This window comes from Poecilia reticulata, chromosome 12, assembly GCF_904066995.2.
Source record: "Poecilia reticulata chromosome 12, P_reticulata-male-v2, whole genome shotgun sequence".
Lineage (NCBI taxonomy): Eukaryota > Metazoa > Chordata > Actinopteri > Cyprinodontiformes > Poeciliidae > Poecilia > Poecilia reticulata.
Genome location: NC_088841.1, coordinates 20,158,049 through 20,175,138, shown reverse-complemented (window position 1 = coordinate 20,175,138; position 17,090 = coordinate 20,158,049). Strand labels below are relative to the sequence as shown.

Genomic DNA, 17,090 nt, shown 5'->3' with positions numbered 1-17,090 from the left:
AAGGATACTTTAAAATGCCCGAGTCAAAATCAAGATCCAAATCCAATTTGTGTCTAGACAAAGAAATTTAAGTTCACAGAAAGTCTCCATGCAATGTGACTGACCTGGAGGTCAATAACAAAGAGGAGTGGATAAAAAATTCAGCCTCTGATGTACAAAACTGTAGAACCATCTTTTGGGGTACATTTCTATCACAGTGCTGAATAAAGGGACTGATTACAAGTGCATAGCAACTTTTCAGATTTGTAAAAATGAAAGCCAGGTATCCCTATCCTTCTGATAAAAGAAATATTGCATTTACATGAGAATTTGTTATGTGCTGACAATTAATGTTGCTTTATGGTGCATGTGTTTCATACTGCAGTACAACAGCTCATAACATTGTCAATAAAATTAGTATTTGCCACTATCTCCTTCTAATGGATTTTAGTCATCTTTTCTGGTGTTTATCAGTGGGTTGTTAAATCAGAGACCTAGTTATTGCTATAAGCCTGACAGAAAAAAAAAACTAAAATAAAAAAAACTTTAAATGCATCTCTAAAGATCATAACTTTGACAAGAACAAATTAAACACCAAACCAAAACTTATTGAATAATGTTACACCCATCTTTAACTTAAATTACCATTGTAATTCAGTGATCACAGGGCTCTGGCCACAAATGTCTTGCTCATTCATTTTTATGATCAATTGTTTGCTGAATCGTTGATGTTTATGTACAACTCAAAGATGACCAATAGGAGTAAAAAGTTTTTAATTATTTAGGCACACAAAACCAAGGCAGCTTTGCAATTGGTCATGGCAATGAGCTTAGCAGTTTTAGATTTTTTTTTTTAAAGGTTAAATGGTCCACATAACTAGCATAAAATAATATGATGAACTTCAACCATAGCTGTTGCTCTTAGAGACAGCACACATAAAATATGTACACTTTGCAGCAACCATTATGAGCAGCAAAAAAAAAAAATATATATATATATATACATATATATATATATTAACAGTTAGCTAAAGAATTTTAGTCGTCCTTTTGTTTTCCATTGTGAACCAGTAGTTTAAACACCTAGCAACATATGTAGCAATATATCGTTTCAGTTCCCAAAAGAGCTGCCTTAATTTAAATTTACCATAAAAAAATGTATTGGATTTTCACTTAACACTGCTCTAATGTGGACCATCCCTTCATTTTGCCAGTGGAAAAGAGTGTCCCATCTACTGGTTTCCCCACATAGCCCACATTCTGAAGCTGTTATACCAATTCCAGTTAACAATTTTTAGCCCAATGGATAACGGAGTTTCAAAGAAAGTCTTGGTGATATGAAAGCTTTTTATACATTTGCAGCGGTCAGCTCGCTGGAAACGTTTGCCACGAGGCCTGTGACTTTCTTTAACCAAGTCATGCTCGATTCGACTCGATGACTGCCTGACCTTCAGCCCGTCTTTGTCCCAGTGCTACCATGACCCACTGAGTCAGTGGAAAACTCATTTAAACCTAATTACATGGGCCAGGCTTCTACTTCTCTTACTTTCTTTCACAGAAGAGCCACTTTCTTTCTTACACCCCTTCTCTATTCTCCTTTGCTTTCTCGCTGTCCTTTTCTCTTTGCTCTCTCGTTTCTTGTCTCCTTGTGCTCCAATTACTGGATCAAGGCAGCCCCGCACCACCAGTCAGCCAAAACACACACACAGGACATCCAACACTCTAGTGTGATCAAGAGGCCTGAAGTACAAAAGCTTTTACATGGTGCATTGTTATACCACTGGGGTCAGCAGTAGGTTAGGAACCAGTCTTAATTAGTTTACATAACTTATATGCTTCTGCAGTTCTTATGGCCATAAATATTTCTTTGGGACATAAAGCCAAACTCTAAATAGACATATACATGGCACAATGCACTGATGACAATAAATACACATTTTCATATTCTCCTGCTGGTTTAAGGTTTAAAACTATGTAGTCAAGTCAGCAAAAGAAATCAGACACAAAAGTCATATTAAAGATGGATGACAGTGTGGGTTCGGCACATTGGTTATATGTCCTGACTTGCAGTGTCAACAGGAAGTAACGAATAGTAAACCAAAAGAAAATCTCAATGTCTTTGTTGTAAATGTATTATTTCCACAAATAAGTGTAGCATGAATGGGTTCTAGTACTTAAATATAACATGACAGAATGTGACAATAAGCAGCATAAATACTAAGTTCTAACTTCGAGCTTACACTGGGTGTGGTGCTTACAGTAATTCATCAACCTCAATAACTAAATAACTGAAAGTTATGAGGAACCATTTAGCATCTGCAGCCACTGTATGAAAGCTCATGCTTGTTGTGCATTCGATAATTTTTTAGTCCATTAAGAGGCTGCTAAAATTACAAGCATTAACTGGATCATGTTTACAAAGAATTTAATTGAAATCAGTTCTAAGACATCAGCAGCAGCAACAACAACAACCGCAGAAAAATGGCCACCCCCATTACCAGTCTATATTACTCTTCCAGAAAGTTTAGGTACACTCAGGATCTGTATTAATTTGTTTGGGAAACCCTCACTGCTCTGCATGGCAATAGGACTCACGAGACCTGAGAGAATCCAAGGCCAAACATATGGATGGAGGCTGAGGATCAACAAATGCCTGATGATACTCTGGTAATGGAGGGGGTCAAGTTGAAGTACTCACTCTGGCGCATTAAAAATAAATAAATGCATAAATTCATGGCTATGCATGTACAAAACCATACATATGTAAACAGAATAAAAGCAAGAAATAGTCGTCCTCTTAATACAGTTAGAACATTTATGTTTTAGCAATTGCTAGAACTTTTGCAACAGCAAAAAGACAGACTGAAATTCTTCTGACAGTCCAGACATGTTTGATGCTCAAATTGTTTGGCAAATCCACTTTAGTAGAAATGCTTTACAAATGTAAATTAGAATTGTTGCAACCAATAATAATTCTCATTGATCACAACATGATAAATATTTCAGATTTGATTTCATGGTACATGAAATACTTCAGGGTCGGGAGTGCATGCACTTCTGAATAAAGTTATACAATTAAGGAAAAAGGAAACATAATGTAGCAGAAAGAGCAAAACCTTGCAACTCTCAGCTATTCTAAGCATGTCGGAACCACAATATTTACGCAGACGATCTAAACGAATATCAGAAATTTCAGACTTACGTTCAATTCTTCAAAATTATTAGTGTGCTTCTGGCGCCCTCTTCCGACAATTTCAGGCTTTTGGGGAAACAAACTTGTAAAACTGAAAAATAAAAACAACAAAAAAAACGAATTACATCCTAAATGTCAGCACTGATAGATTAGTTTTAATAAACTGTGTGTAAAATAGGAAGCGTTTAAAATTAGAATATTAAAAAATATGCTATTTTATGCTTACCTTTTCTAGTCAATGATACGAAACTTCAACAAGTGGGTAAAATAAATGGCACGTGTACTTCCTGTAATTGAACGATTAAATTCTAACGTTTAGCAGCGTCAGTCATCAGTTTAGCTCAAAAACAAGCGGAAAACCAGAAAACAAAACAAAAAACCTAACCTTGCGCAGCTGCTTCTTCTGATCTAATTAATACGCCCTCGCGGTAGTTGGTTCACGCAGAAACGAGGACTGGAGCCTTCTTGTTGGTCCAACTTACTACCTCGATTCCTATTAAGGGGATTCTGCCGCCGCAATGTTTGCAGCCGAAAAAGAGACCGCATAATTTTCTTTCTACTTTGCTATTTACTGCTTCAGTCTAAAATTTGAGAAAATGTATATAACTAGTAGGTGACATCACAGTAAGTACTAAAATGAAGCTGTCAGTAGTAGGCTAAGTAAATAATAGTAAATAAAGGCCAACTTTGTCATGGGATGCCCCCTCAAGTGCAGGTGGTAGAAGACAGAATAACTCTCCTGTTGGACAATGTCTCCATTGTCTCCCGCCCCATGCATGAAGCTGTTGCTGAACTGGAGAGCTCCTTCTGTGACAGACCAGTGCACCCTAGATACATAAAGGAGCCTTAGGTCTTTCCTCCAGAATCAGTTTGTTTTTATAAATGTCACTGTTCTGTTCTGAACTAAAGCTAGTATGTTGTTCACATGCATATTGGTATTTGTAGTTTTTCTCATTTCAAATACTTTCCCTTTGCATAGTTTTTCCCACTTTTTGTAAAGAATCTGTTTCTTGGTGCAAATATACATTCACATTCTGTAATTTTTTTAATTATACTACTTAGTACCACATCTTTCAGTCTGTGTGCCATTTTAAATCAATGGAGTATTTTCTTAACACTGCACTTACATTTGCCTTTATTGTAGAGTACCATAAAGTTTGTTTCTATTCTATTAAGAATAGGCAGATTTAAATTTTGATTCTTAAGCATTTGACTAACTTGAGCCCTTACTGAGCTACAATTTTGGTCGTTCGGTGCTTGCAGCAATCTCTTCCTACTTTTCCCCTATAGTGTTCACTGGAATGGTAGACAGATGGACTGAATTGCATTTGTTAAAACAAACTCTAAAATTGTTTTTGAACTCTACAAAATGTGTAAATATATGGCTCAAATGTATTAGTTAAAAAAAACAAAAACACAAAAAAAACACCAAGATACGGGGAAACAAAGACGACAAAAAAAAACCAAAAAAACTTTTCAGCCAGAGACATGCTTGAAGTTTGTTTCTAGGTCTGTAGACGTGGCACAATGAAAAATTCCAAAAAGTATTCATTGAAGTAAAACAGCTTTATTAGTGTACACTGTAAGAAGTCGTAAATGTTGGATAGCTGGAAAGCCTATGGAGATCATTTCTTGAAGAATATCGATTCTAACAGGCTGCGTTTTAGTGGATATGCTCCGTTTATAGCAAGCAGAGGGAACAACGTGTATGGAAAAATAAAAGTAACTATATAACATTATACAACATCACAAGTGACATGTAGGAACTTCACTTTATCCAAAAAGCTTCTTTCATAGGACATTTGCTGGAAAGATGCTCGTTTTGGAATACACAATTGTCATCACAATAAGAAGAAAATACAATATGATCTGTATGTAGGAATGCAGACATCAGAATGTTTTAAAGTGTCCTTCACAACCGCATTTGACTGCAGCTTGCCTCTAAAAGGGAGAACAGCTGGTTGGTCTGACAGTACAATCTATTGCAAAGGCTCTTGATGGATCCTGGCAATATGCACATAAAAGGTATAGCCATCAAGAAGATTTCCTGGGCATACAGTTCAAACACTTTTAGGTCAATGCATAGAACTAACACTTGTATCATTTGTGAAATAAAAGTAAACATATCTTAGTCTCAGCTTGTAAGATGTTGGCTGAGCCAGCAAAATACAAGACAGGTGGGAAAGTTGCAGAACAGAGAGATAATATAATCGGCTTCAGGTCATAAGTAACTTCAATCCAATTTAAAGAAAGACAAAAGAAATAAAAAATACTATTAACAGTTCTCCATGACAAGGTGTCATCGTGGGCTGAATAAGCATCCAGACAAAGCTACTCTGCAGTACTAACATTGCTTTTATGCACTTTTTCTTCAAATTTGTGCAGACAAATGTTTAAAGGAAAATAAACAAACAAAAAAAAAAACCTTCTGTGATTTGTCTTACCAAACATATTGTAATGTGCAGTTTCCCTCGTTTTAGCATGCAAACCAAATAATTCAATTTCGTTTGGAGATCATGAGTCAAAATGACATTAGATGTTTGACCCAATTTTCAAATTTCTTTATTTTTTAAGACATTCTGTTCATGCGTTAATGTCCACTTAAACAAACCCGGCTTGGAGGAATATGAGCATGTAAACAAAAATCTACAGTGTGTAAGCACAGAGTTTTGAATCTGTTGTTTCACTAATGCTGGTGAGAGCTTTCATATGCATAACAGCATGGGCAACTTACTTGACCAAAGTTTAAAAATCATCTGTGGTACAGCCCACATGATTAATAAAAAGCAGGATGATAAAAATGAATATGCACACTTATTAGACATATGGTATGAATAGAAATGTCAGATTATAAAACTGTAATACCCACAGTGTTCATCAAATGTGCTGCAATGTGGTCAGATTGTTGACTTAAGTCTTTACGTTAATCTCTAACGTCAAACTGTGAAAATCCTATAGCGACCCATGTCTATTGCATACAGGAATGTCTGGGTTGTAAACATTTCAACAGTTTCCTCAGTTGTAAATAGGTCAAATTACACCAAAACTCTGCTATTTCATTGTTTAATTCTCTCAGAAAAGTGAGATGACTGAACAAGCAGAGTCCTGAAATGCTATGCGACGCTTAGTCTTTGTTACACCCCAGCTTTGCGCTGCTGAAAAATTGGTAATAATAAATTATCTATTTAAAAAAAACAACAACATTGAGAGTAGCTAATTATAATAATCAAGAGTTGTCACTTCAATTCAAGTAGCCAAATTCTGAGTTGAAGGGTGCACATTTCAACATGTTTATTGGTAAGTTACTGGAAATTGTAAATCCTTATAAACACCAAATCACAAGTCATCATCAAGCTGTAACTATTCAAAACAAAGTGTATTCCTAAAGAACAAAATACCATCTAAGAAAAAGAACATTTTAAATATATTATATATAATATATAAAAAAGTACAAAATAAATGTAGCTAAAACCATTTGTAAAGAAAACGATAAATGTGTCGTATACTAGCTTGTTGAACACTTAAAGCTTGAACACTTACTGTAAATACCAAATGAATTGCTGGTTTCAGGTCGACGAACGCATTTGGTGACTGAAGAACAAATTCTTAAATGACAATGGAGAGGGAGAAAATGCATGTTTACTTTAAATGGACATTTCAGAGCATATTGTATTTGACATCGAAGGCAACTTTCTTAGGGTGCATAATTTGGGGCAGTGCAAGTACAGTATAGAAGCTATTTATAGATTATAGATTAAAGTCCCACCTTGGAGACTTTGTCTCTTGATAATTTGTTATATTTGAAAACTGCATCAGTTCAAATATAGATTTGTGCATTTTTTAAAAAACATTTGGAAATCTCAGAGATAATCCTCTTATTGCGTGTCAGACAGAAAGAAGCAAAGATGAAGCTCTAAACAAAGCTACTGGTACATAGTGTAACAGAAGGAGTAAGAGCATGCAACGTGGGTTAAATACAGTGATATCAAAGAATTTGTTAAAAAACACTTGATTGGTTTCCTGCAGATGCAGAGAGGTGGGATGTTGTATGCTCTTCTTGTTCTAAGAATTCTTAATTTATCCATTATTTTTTGTGCTGAGCAATCACTGATACCGCTATAATATATTTATATATAGAGTTTTAATTTGACCAACTATCCAATGAACAAACACCTTTAAACTTACATTGAGTTGCAGAGGACGATTTGAGTTAAAAACAGGGTGTTAGTGTGCGTGTGATGATACAAACACCAACAAATTGTCTCCTTCAAGAGCTGAAGATAACTCCAGGATAACCAGGTCAATGACACAACAATTTGGATAAAACAGGATGGATGACGGGGGGGAAAAGTCATGCCAGTAGCGATCTGACTTTGGTTAAATAGATGTTGGTTAACATCGTGTAAACTGAACTATTCACACTAAATCAAAGAGTTGAGCTAGCTAGTGGTTAGGACAGACGGTTTCTAAAATTACTAGGTGTCATGCTTGATCCCCAAACTGCTGTGTCGTCCCTGAGGACAGTAAGGCTCAGTCCTGCTTCAGGTTTCTTGATCAGAGCCCAGATGTTGACGTCGTCGTGTCCATAATGGAAATCATTCTCTCTACACTGAGTTCTCGTATGGATTTGCAGGCCAATTTCAACTATAAAGGTTGACGAATATTCAGCTCCACAAACAAACTTCCAGGGTAATCCTTACAGATGCCGTTTTCTATCTTCTGGTCCACTGTATGACATTTTGTTCTTTCTTTAATTATTTTTTATTTTTTATTTTTAACGCTATTAGTACATTATTTAAGACTGCATGGTAGTCTCCTTTAAGACAAACTGTTTTGACGTTGTGAAATGTCAGTCTGACTTTGCATGGATCTCGTTTAGGACATACTAGAGCAGCGAGCTTGTGGGTACCATCTGGGTCAGCACTTATCCAACACTGGAGGGGCCATTGAGATGCAGTTCGATCCAACAAGGAGTGCTGGTTACAGTCTGGCTCTGTATAAAGAGGACATTCCAAAAGATAAGGGAAAATACATTTATACAAAAAATGCCAATTATTTTCTCAATTACACATTTAGTAAACTTTTCTTTTAATACAATGAAACACTAATCTGATAGAACTTAACAGCCTATAGTGTTCATACACCAATTACAAATATCCCTTCCCTTGAACTTTAAGAATTTGTCACTTTACCACAAAAAGATATATTTTTATCTTATTAGCACACACCACTAAACAGTTCTGCAGTGTTTACACATGGGCGTCAAAAGAAAAAAAAAAAGTTTTATGCATTTAGCACCTTGCCCTCTGAACTACAATGCAACCACTTGTCTTCACAAGTCACCTAAACCAGTTAGTAAAGGTGACCTGTGTGAAATTTCATCTCAGTATTAATACGGTTGATCGCAGAGTTTTGTTGGAGAACATCAGCAAACAAATGACCATCTGTCTAATTATCAGGCCCAATATGGACAGCATTTATCAAAGATGTCGAGAGCCCTATGTTACCCTTAAGGGAACTACTTTGGTCTATAGGTTATGTGGAAGAATCTGTGGACAGGATAACATTTAGTTGTGCACTCCAAAAATTAGATCTTGTTACACTCTGAAACGCTAAGAAATTTTTACAAGGCAACAGTGATCTGGTAGGAATCTTAAAGCCTACAGTTGTCCTGGATGACAGAATGATGGAATAATGAGTCTAAGGGCATAACTTACCTGTACTCTGCTCCCCAACCCTTGACGAAGCTCATTCTGATTGTGCACATTCTGGTTAGTTGGTACACTGCCTCAAAGCCCTGGTTGACCGACTGGGCTAGCAGGGCTGCAAACTCCTGGTTGTTAAAAATCTTCAGATTACAGCCTAAGAAGAGTAGAAACAAAGACCAATGCACCCAATAATTATTCTTCAAATTTTGACATGTTAAAAACTCTTCTGAAAACTGGAACAAATACTGTGAAATTATGACCAATCAGAACTGTGAATTTACTTTATGTAGCTACAATTAGAGAAACAAGCTCTGTCACGTGTGTGTGGGTTGTCTACTGAAGGCCCTGAACATCTGCAACATCCCGATCTTCACTTTGCACGATTCTCAGTAAAGCGTCCTCTACCTCAACAATGATATTGCTCACCCAGTCCATTTGGCCATGAATAAATGTTCAATGTTACATGGGTACAGATGAGTCAGTGTGTGGGCGAGTGTGTGACAAATCCTGTCACATTATGGAAGCTCTTTGTGGCTTTTTCAAGCTTTCGTTCATTCGTATCAGTTTACTTGGTGAATTTTAGTACAAACAAGACACAAACATCAACAAAGGAAGTAAAAAAAATAATTTTAAAAAAAGAATATTTGAATGTGTATCAACCTGGTGGTATCTTGCAGACAGTAGCTGGGTGCCACCCATATCGCTGGTTGCAGTTGGGACTCTGAACAAAGATGGCACTGTCACTCAGGCACTCGGCAAATACCTCCCCTCCGATGTAATACAACCTGACACCACGGCCTGCAGAGGTTTAAACAAAACGTGAGGACAAGAAAGAGGGGGTGGGGGGGAATCCCAAGGTGATAACTTAAAGGCGGACAAGCTTAAAACTACACAGCCTTTCAAATTAGCATCATTAGATTAATCATATTTACATGAGTGATAAGTTAAATCAGAATCTGAAATGTATTATATCCCGTGAACTTTCTTTTAAATTTCAGTGCGTCTTATTTGGATCTGAAAAATCTGAATTTGTAAGCACTTAAGTCAAATACATGTAAACTAAATGCACCTTCTTTAAAGCAATTTGTGATTATTAGTACATTTTAAAAGGAGCAAACTCGTTACGAGTGAAGGTTTTAAAAAACAACAATTTACACTATAATATTTCTACGTTATAAAGATGTTTAATTGAGAAGTCAGAGAGAAAATTCAGGCACTGCCCCTCTCCCATCTGTTGCTGACATCAGCTATTACATATCTTCACAGAAAAGACTGATGGAAAATGTTTCTGTCACCACACTAGAAGAGTGTAGATAAATAATAAATAAGCACCCTTTTGTAATCGTAATAAGTTATAACCTACTGCCTACAGTCTATACCTATATGCCTCCTTGTCATCTCCACAGTGGCATTTCTGTTGACATTGCTGAGAAGGCCTAAACAGAAGCGCTCTGAGTTGGAGGATCCGTGAAGCCGTCGACGGTCAGAGATGGCTGCGAGGCGTGGAAGGTCTCACCGACCCGCTGGTTCAGCTCGTAGTAAGCTATAGAGCACCAGAAAGCCGGTTCACTGTAGGTGACCGGCTGAAGGTCTGAGAGGAGAACAACAAAGAAATATTTGTTCAATTTGTATTTAGGACCCCAAATTGTGTCAGTGATCCATTCATTTCCACGGCTGAAATTTGTTTAAGAGTTAACTCACCGAGGCCATGACTGACCGGTGACAGAGCGCTTGGACATTTCTGCTGGTGAGCCTGGTGGGAAAACAATCACTTCTGCTTATTCATTCTACTACAATCTTAAGTGAACAACAATATTGCTGTGAAAATCAATATTTTGTTCTGTCATTTTGGGACAGTTATATTTAGTGTGATGATGATGTTACCTCTGCTACTAATACAAATGATTAATAATTTTTCATGGCGGAAAGGCTTGAAAAATCTATTTTGAACTTTGTTTTCTACCATAAATTGAGATTTTAAACACAATGGGATACTGAGGGACACAATTTTATGCGCATTAACTGGTCTGAAATGGTCATTTTTGTATGCTTCAGAGGAGTTCAACAGCAGTCCCGAACTACAACTACCAAATCTACCTGATTCCATACTTTGATTCATTTGCTGGTCGCTGGTTTCTCCGTCTTCACTCATGTATCCCGGAGGAGGAGTGTCTGTAAACAGGAAATAATTTAATGCATTTGTTTTCATGAAAAACTAATTAGTGAAGAGCTGAAATGTGGCCTCTGTTTTCCAAGCGCTTCCGCTTGGAAAGCAGAAAACAGGTTGAATACACAAACCTATTTTGTGCATTCAACCAGCTCCAACTTGATCTTACTTCTAATATGTTTTATTAAGTTTTCATGTCTAACAATTAAGGCAGCTTTATGGCAGAAATGTAATTATTGCTGAACCAAAATCACTTAAAAATAAAATTGTATTGTAATTAAGTGATTATTATCCAAATCTTTTCCAAGGATTTATAAGAGGAAAAACAATTTAAAACAATGAGTGCATTCAACTCTACAGTCAGACGTTGAATTGAATATGTTGGGCTTGTTAGACAGATTATGTGTGAAGATGGTTAAAGTACCCTTGTGCCCAATACAAACCTGGTATATAGTTGTTAGGAGGTTCTATGCCTGCAGGAAAGTTGGTATTTTCAGGGATAGAGTTTGTGAAGTCGTCTAGAGGTGGAAGCTCGGTCAGAATCTCTGCGTGGCGTGGCACCAACACAGGAGGCAGCACTAAGAAGAAAAGTCAGACAATTTGCTTTTCCCCCTATGCAAGTCAAATTTGAGGAGATAGAGACAACATATTTGAAAAACGCCATGAAGACGCTGTACAATGACAAGGAAGACACATACTACATGAACTTAATTCCTACATGAACTTAAATGTGCTAGTGCACATTTATTGGATAGAAAATAAATATTTTTCCAATTATCATTACCAGGCGTCTCCACTCTCTGGTAGTGGTAAGGATTGACACAAACTTCATCCTTCTTGAGGTTGAATGCATATTGGCAAGTGTCGATGGCCCTAAGCTCGTGGTGACTGTGAAGGTCAGGCCATCTCCACAGGCGGCAGTAGATGACATGAGGCAGGCCTTTACGATGAGAAACCTGAAGGCGGCCATCCAGTGACCTGATGTGACCGGGAAGGAAATAGGCAGATAGCTCAACTCAGAAAACTGGAAGAACAGTAGACAGACTCTCAATGCGTTTGTACAGCACTTGACTTTCAAGTTTGGTGGTGTTTATTGAGGTAATACGCAAAGATACAATATTGAGGTTAAATGCAAAAAAAATAAAAAATCATTTTGAGGAGACATTATTTATACCTTAAAACGCAGCGTTTAACTACAACTAGAGTCAATATCAAATTATTATTTTGATTGTAATAAAATTTTAGAAAGATTAGCTGTTATATAACACCATGGCTCTTCTAGGAAAAGTGTAGTATAACGTTAAGTATTTATGGAATTTTTAACCTACAAACAGTGAACCAGAATGTGAAGTGGAAGGGAAGAAAAACTAAAAGTGTGCTGTGCACCAAGGCATAATTTAGCCACTTTATTCTAGACACCCTAAATAAAGTGTAGCACAACCAATTGCCCTCAGAACTCAAATAAGTAGATAGGAAAAAAAAAATGGTTCAATGGAGAGGTTGGTTCAATGAGAACAAAACATGGTGCTGGCAGCAGGGTGCTGTGAGGCCATGTTGTTCAGTCAGTAAGGGAAAGTTGGTAAAAGTGGTCTGTGTAAGGAAACACGGAGAGCAGTTCTAAAAGCAAACCACAACTGAGAAATACAAGACACTTCCAGGAAAACACTACACAAACAGCATGACCCAAAGTACATTAAGGTGTTAGAATGGCCTAATTAAAGTCTGGCTGAGAACCAACTGAGAATGTCTTACTGAATGTGAGCTAGTTGGCATAAAATAAGGAAAACAATCAGTCTATGGATTTGCAGTCCTTAGCAAAATGCCCTAGGCTGAAACTGTTTTCCTTTTCTAAAGTCTTGTCACTGAACACTTCAGGACATTCCAGACATTCTTTGTCAATACCTAACTCGTCAGAGGGATTTGGTAACAGAAGATGGACCACAATATTGGTTATATTGCCATAATGGTACGGCTGATTGGTACAAAAAAGTATTTAAGAATAAATAAACACATACAGGCTCTTCTCATCACTTACTCTGCAAATTGTTAAATGGTTAAAGTATTTCTACAATTGCAGCAGTAAAACCAACATAAACAATAACAAAGGACATGAGCACAAAATGCAATGGTAATGTATGTTTTAAAGCAACAAGTGAGCATTATTTTTATGCTTTTGTGTGAAACGGGAGATGCGTATTGACAGTGCATGCGAGTGTATTCACCTGCTATGGTCAGGGTATCCGTACATGCCTGTAGAGTCCCACTGCTCTATCGTGTGGCCTGAGCCCAGACCCCACAGTTCTGAGCAATTGCTACAGACACACACACAGGACAAGTGGAAACATGATCAAAATAAAAGCAAACAGATGGTAAACATGAGGTGTTTCAACTTAAAAGAATGAAATCACAAATGTGTATAGTTGATATCTTGATAAAGACACACACACAACACACACACACACACACACAACGCACACACACAAAAGTATTCGCTCACCCAATTCCAAAGTAATGGAATTCAGCTGTTCAGTTACTTTATTGTCACACATGTCTTTTGTTTATAAAAACACTTCAAGCAACCAGGAACCCAGGCTTCTTTATAAACATTTGTGAAAAATACAAATTAATCCTAACCTGAAGGGTGAAATCCAACAACCTTGAAGGAGTTTTGGTTAGCTTCCAAGAGAAAGGCGCTGCCTGACAGAACTGTTACAAATACAAGGTTATCTTTGTATTTTTGTGAAAGCCCCCAATTCGAAAATTTTTGCTGCACTGTAAGAAGATATGTTGAACAACTTGAAATTATTTAGAATGAGGAGATTGGAAAACAGGCCTCCTCGTCCAACATAATGGATCAATCAATTGCACTGCAATTGGCTGATCAATGCTGTATAAAGCCAATGATTAAAAATGGATGTCTCTTAACTTATGCATTCAAGGCAGCAGAGCGAATACTTTTGGCAACATTTTCTTACTTTCCACTATGACCAAGCAGATGAACAATGACTACGTGACAATTCAAATGAGATGAAAAGTGATATGATGCAATCAAACGGTGCAAGGAGCTGGAAGAGACCTAACATTTATCTAGGAACACATTTAGTTAACTGGGAAAATACTCAACAAAATATATTTTATAAACTGAGTAAAACTTTCAGTGATATAAAAAAAATTAAACCAACACGAGATTGATGATAATATGTAAAGTATAGAAGTTTGTCAATTTGTAGTTTCTCAACAATTAGAAAAGTCTCACCCTTATTTGAGTTGCACATGTACAAAAAAAGGTTACATTCATGCATATTTCCAAGACAAAGAAGTGAAATGGAAAGAAAGACAATTACATAAATATATCTTACTGAGGATGAAGAAATTCAAAACAAGGCTAAATGATTTAAATTGGAAAAAGAAAATCTGAATCTAAACATATTATGTGAATGACCAAAATGTTGGTTGGTTTGTTGCAACTATGTTCAGGCAAGAAAGGGAGATTTTTCACTTTGATCAAAATAATTGTCTTGCCTATCTGTACAGACTTTCTATCTCAAACACATTGACACACAACGTTTTGCAGGTACAAGCAGAAAAAGAGTTTCATCAAATGTAAAACTGTTTTCCAAGTGTCTTGCTCACTTGAAAGCTAAAAACAAACACCATTTACAGGTTTTCACATGAATTATGATAGAAGTAGATATGAGAAATGTTATTCAGATGCTCTCCTGACAGTCAAGCCCCAGTTCTTGTAGATGAAAACTAAAGACAATATCCAGAGCAATTAACTTTAGCTTCTATCAGACTTACTTTCTCACGTTAAAGGAAAGAATGATATGCATCAAAAGCCTGGAATCCTAAAAGTAAACTTGTGTTTCTCCGACATTTCAGAAAAGATGAAATGCTAAATTATTTTGTAGCAAAACAGGTCATGAACTAGAAATGCAGAAAAAAAGTGTGCCTCAACGTGTCACACCTGAAAAAAATAAACTGAAAAGACTGACCTAAAAACTCTCATTCTGGAACTTCTTGAGAAGTTTACAACAAAAAAACAAATAGACATGATTTATAATCCCAACTTCAGAATTGGGTACAGAGCATAGAGATTTAATCTGGGGTGAATATGCATCAGGATAAATCTCATTTGGTTGTCTTTTAAAAAAGCCATAGGTGTCATTTGTGCAAGCAATGGACAATGTAGGAGCCTTCTTTTTGTCATGAACATAAAGGAGCACATATTTTGTAAATAATGACACTTCACTGCCAAGTTGGCACTTTAAAGGACTTTCATGGAACTTTAGAGCAACTTTGCACCAAAAGTGTCATCATTTACTGAATGACACTTCGTGAAAACAGTCAGACATTCATAAAGGTTCGTTCATGTTCATGACAGGTGTTGTGTCGTGTTTATGATACTGTCGTGTCAGTCTTATGCACTCCCCGTTAAATAAAGTGTTACCATATTTTGCTGTAGTAAAAGCGCAAAAGTAGGAGCATAAAGCTCATTTCAGTAGATAACATTTTCATAGAATCTCTATACATTTTCAGGCTACTAAAACTGCCATTTCCTGTGAGTGAGATTATGATCAGCTCCAGCTTAGGGTCACATTGTTCTGTTCACAGAGAAAGCCCAGATGCAGATAAAAACACATCGTTTCTTTATCTTTTCTAGTGCAACCTGGCTCCAAAGCAATAACTCTCGACTGATAAGAATGTTTTTCTTAACAATAGAAGTGCTACGCCACGTAAATCACCCTTTTTTTTTTTTAGAGGTTTCAGATTCAAAGACAATATGCCACATCAACTTTGAAAACTTCTAAGTTTTGATGCACACAGCAACTCCCTTTCCTGTGCTTTTATCTGTTGCTGCATCGTTTCATTTCAATGTATCTTCACCTAAATGTGCTCCCAAACCTATCAGCTTCTGTGGCCGAGTATGTTTTACTTACAAAGAACATTGTGCTGAAACCTTCTTTGTACGGCATCAACAATTAGGGCTGCGACATTTAGTGTTAGTAATTAACAACATTGAGCCAAAATTAGATTGCAGATGCTTTGCACAAAACCACATACATGTTTTCAATGCAAAACAGGAAGTTGCTGAAACATTATATCCACTTTCTGTTAAATTAATATTGTATACACAATATACATTATTCTAATTTGAGACTGTGGCTTTCTACAAAATATGACACCTTATGAACAAACATCCTGCAGGTAGACGTGAACGGGAGTCCTAACAAAAACTCTTATAATTTTTATTATAAATTAAGTTATAAAGCATAGAGAAATGCAGCACTTCCCCTCACCATCTGTTAATGTACACTGAAGGTCAGCTGACCTGTGGTCAGCTGGAAAAGTAAGACAAAGCGGATTTGGATCCAATGGGCAGTTCAGTAAGAGAGCTTTCCAATAGTTTGAAGAAATCTGAATTACCTTTCAGTTAGTTCAAAATCAAAATAAAATAAAAGTACAGGAACACCTGGACTGAATCGTTCTATACAAACAGATATTATTTAAAGAGTTTGATTAGTGCTGAAGACATAAAATGTTCTGCTCAGTGTGGAATAATACCGTTTTGCAGCTTATTTGACTGAATGGTCCACATGCCAATTCGTCCTTCATGATTCATTTGATTTATTGTGAATAACTTATACAACAGAGTGAGAAAAGAAGGTGTGCAAAAGACAGCAGCGATGGATTAAAATACCTTTTGACCATTAGAAAAAAGCAAACATATTAGTCATCAGAAACATCATTAGCTGCAGCTATAATAAAAATATTCAATACAATCAAATGCCACCATTATGTCATCATAAAGAGCAGGGGCTACAATTATGTTTCCACTATTGTAAGGGGACGCAATCACACACACACACACACAACAGCGAGTGTGAAGCGAAGGGGATGAGTGGAGATGTGTGCGGCACACTGCTTTAACCAAACTTGTTTTATTATCTAACGTTTCTGAGGGAAGTACACTTAAGGCAGCCAACTTAATCTGCTGGGCCTGGTGAAGAAATACTTTTAAAATCAGATGATGTGAAAGTAT

General features: G+C 36.6%; 1 long non-coding RNA gene and 1 pseudogene across 2 annotated transcripts in view; both read right to left on the bottom strand.

The window, feature by feature from the left end:
- The window catches only part of LOC103473544 (uncharacterized), a 57,270-nt gene extending 53,721 nt beyond the window's left edge, over positions 1-3,549 (bottom strand). The window contains exons 1-2 of the long non-coding RNA XR_535039.2: positions 3,399-3,549; positions 3,182-3,263 (exon numbers count right to left, since the gene is read on the bottom strand). This is a non-coding gene — a long non-coding RNA (uncharacterized LOC103473544). The remainder of the gene's footprint in view (positions 1-3,181; positions 3,264-3,398) is intronic.
- A 5,219-nt stretch (positions 3,550-8,768) lies between these two features.
- LOC145554258 (SMAD family member 2-like) lies at positions 8,769-13,380 on the bottom strand (annotated as a pseudogene). The gene is made up of 8 exons (XR_014090287.1): positions 13,270-13,380; positions 11,832-12,025; positions 11,491-11,625; positions 10,978-11,052; positions 10,582-10,633; positions 10,260-10,471; positions 9,541-9,678; positions 8,769-9,034 (listed from the first exon to the last, which is right to left on the bottom strand). The product of XR_014090287.1 is annotated as an SMAD family member 2-like (transcript).
- Between the last annotated feature and the right edge of the window lie 3,710 nt (positions 13,381-17,090).